The 3,452-nt window shown below is 37.4% G+C and overlaps 1 protein-coding gene across 1 annotated transcript in view; it reads left to right on the top strand.

Moving 5' to 3' along the window:
* Window positions 1-3,452, top strand: part of LOC102819479 (A disintegrin and metalloproteinase with thrombospondin motifs 6-like) — a 530,326-nt gene that overhangs the window by 32,562 nt on the left and 494,312 nt on the right. The window lies entirely within an intron of this gene.

Raw genomic sequence — 3,452 nt, 5'->3', positions numbered from 1 at the left:
ATAATAAAAATGATAATGGGAGAATATCAATTTTACACTCTATTGTTTTGATTTCACTGTAATGATTACAATCCCCTCCATACATCATCATTCAACAATATTTGCATCTATTTCCTCTGTTTTTGTTTTGTTTGTTTGTTTTTGATATATACAAAAATATTCAGGAATATATAATCATTTAAACAACCAAAGGGCCCATTCTACAAGCCAGTCTCCTGGCTGCCAGCACACAGCCTTTCTCTTTCCATTAGTCTAGAGTCCTCAGCTGCTCTAACTCTCCATGCCATCACCTCTGCCTCCATCTATGGTGTCACTGTTTCTTTGTTTAAGGTTCCATGTTCCACTCATTCTCTTCTCTCTTGATGGTCCTAGGATCCTCTGTTCCTGAAATGTAAGATTAACTACTTCACCCTTTTTGTTACACAACTTCTACCTTTACAGTTGTTACAATTGCAACTAGTCATGATAACAATAACTCACTATTGAATCAAAAGAATCCTAGCTCCCTATCTTTTGATCAGACCCTAGACAAGTTGAAAATTATCCAGTGGAGGCTCTACCTTTCCCAGCACACTCTGAAACTAAACTCCTTCTTGAAAACTTGTAAGCCAGTCACTTTGTGCCTTTATAGTCCCCTCCCCCCATTTTAGGTAGCCAATGTTTAAGTTACCTGTCCCTATCATCTTGATCCTTGATGTGAGGACTGCCTCCCTCTAGGTTGGTATTTTGAGCTACTACATCCATATGTATAGGTCAAGTTCATCAAACTGAAGCAGTTTACACTTAGTTCCTTTATCAATGATTCCATTATCTTTTAATTCCATTTTTCCACAAATTTTTTGAATTCCTCTAATTATGTAATCTGCTATATTTGAATAGATGTTCTATAAACATCAATAGGATAGCTTGGGTAATTATTGCATTTTAACCTTCTATATCATTACTGATTTGAGCAATTTGAATGTGATGTGTATTGAAGTAATTTTCCTTATACTTGGAGTTTGTTGAACATCTTTGGTCTGATATTAACAAGTTTTATAGTTTATTGGTGATTTTTTTCTTCAAATGCATTTTTAATTTTGCTTCTTTCTTTTCTTTTAGTGAGTATAACTTACACATGAGTCTGCTTCAAGTTATCCTAGAGCTCACTGACACTCTTTTTCTTATTTTAACATCTCTTTTCTCTTGGTGTTCAATTACTGTGCCTTCAGATTCACTAATCTTTTTTTCCTGCAGTATCTTTCATCAGTTCCATTTAATTTGTTTTCTATTTTGTATGGTGTAATTTTGTTCATTTCTAGTATAGGCTTTTTACCCTACTTACTCACTTTGTTACTGAGCAAATAATCCAAGAAGCTGGATTATATGGAGAAGCACATGGCATCAGGATCATTGGAAGAGTCATTAACAGCCTGTGGTATGCATATGACATAACTGTGCTTGCTGGAAGCAAAGAGAACTTAAAATACTTTCTGATGAAGATCAAAGACCATAGCCTTCAGTATGTGTGGCACTTCAACATAAAGAAAGCAAAAATCTTCACAACTGGACTAATAAATAACATCAAGATAAATGAAGAAAAGATTGAAGTTGTCAAAAACTTCATTTTGCTTAGATCCACAATCAGCACTCATGGAAACAGCAGTCAAGAGATCAAAAGATGTGTTGCATTAGGTAAATCTGCTGCAAAAGACCTCTTTAATGTATTAAAGAGCACAGATGTCACTTTGAGATCTAAGGTGTACCTGACCCAAAGCATGGTATTTTCAATAGTCTACTATGCATATGAAAGTTGGACAATGAATAAATAAGACCATAGAAGAATCAATGCATTTGAATTATGTTGTTGGAAAAGAATATTGAAAGAACCATGGACTGCCTGAAGAATAAAAAAATCTGTTTGGATGAAGTAGTCAGAATACTTCTTAGAATCAAGAATGGCAAAACTTCACCTCATATCCTTTGGACATATTGTCAGGAGGGTCAGTCCTTGGAGAAAGGCATCATGCTTGGTGAAGTGGGGTGTCAGCTGAAAAGAGCAAAAAAGAAGTGAGGATAGAGAGACTTCATCTCTCATACTTTAGACATGTTGTTAGAAGGGATCAGTCCCTGGAGAAGGGCATCATGTTTAGTAAAGTAAAGAAAAAAAAAAAAAATCAAGCAAACAAAAACCATTGAGATGGATCAACACAGTGGTAGCAACATGGTTTCAAACCTAACAAATGTGAGGCTGGAGCAGCACCAGGCAATGTTTCATTCTGTTGTGCATAAGGGTACTATGAATCAGAATTACTTGACAACACCTAACACCACCATCCCTTTGGATGTGTTCTCAGGAGGTACCAGTGTCTGGAGAAGGACATCATGTTTGGTAAAGTAGTCATGGAAATAGAGAACAAATTTCAATCCATTTCATGAAATGGATTGAAATAGTGTCTGCAACAGTGGGCTCAACCTAAAAATAATTGTGAGGATGGTACTGTGCTGTGCTGTGCTTCTTTTCATTGTGCATAGAGTTTATGTGAGTCAGAACCAATTGGAGAACAACTAACAACAGCAACACAAGGGTTCCAGTTCATGCAAACACACACGTTTATTTCAAACAAAATATGTTATCAATGGATGTCTGAAAGAAGTTCTATCAGTAATTCAGTTGTCTTAGTTGTTGTTCTTAACTGCTATCGAGGTGGTTCTGACTAATAGTGAGCAATCCTGTATAGGGTACAGGGTTTCCCAGAAGGGGCTGGTGGGTTTCGAAGGCCAACATTGCAGTTAGAATTCCAGTGCTTATCTTACAGAGCCTTTAAAAAAAGTCTCAGTCTAAACAGTGGCTTCCAAGGGTCAGTTAAATTCAAGACAGAGAGAAAGGAGAGATTTGAAGGTTAGTGTGACTGTTTTGGGAACCCCAAATGGATTTTCTTGGTAGATTTTCTTAAAGGACATAATGCCATCAGGAGGGCTTAGTTTGAAGCAGTTTCAAGAAAATACAAAACTGCATTGGTTACGGAAAGTTGCATTGAGGATTTTTTCCCATCACAACAGTGACCCCTCTCATTCTATAAGGGTAGCAATTGTTCAATGAGACTATCATTGGGAAATCTTACTCCAACATCCTACAGACCTGAACTCGACCCTTTGGACTCCCCTCCCCCCAAACAAAAACTAAAACAAAAACAAAAAACTAGTCCCTCAAGGATACCATAACTGCCATTTGACTTCGTGTAAATTCTACAGGGCAGAATTCTTTGAAGAAGGATTGTTGTTGTTAGGTGCCATCGACTTGGTTCCAACCCATAGCCACTTTGTGTACAATAGAATGAAACACTGCCATTCTTACAGTTGCTTCTGTGCTTGAGCCTGTGCTGATGCCACTGTGCCAATCCATCTCATTGGGGTGTGGGGGGGTGTCTCCCCGCCTTTTTTTTTTTTTTCCTCTATCCCTTGCTGTCCTC

This window comes from Chrysochloris asiatica, unplaced genomic scaffold (assembly GCF_000296735.1).
Source record: "Chrysochloris asiatica unplaced genomic scaffold, ChrAsi1.0 scaffold00318, whole genome shotgun sequence".
Taxonomy (NCBI): Eukaryota; Metazoa; Chordata; class Mammalia; order Afrosoricida; family Chrysochloridae; genus Chrysochloris; species Chrysochloris asiatica.
The sequence above is the reverse complement of the archived record's forward strand: the minus strand, read 5'-3'. Positions and strand labels throughout refer to the sequence as shown.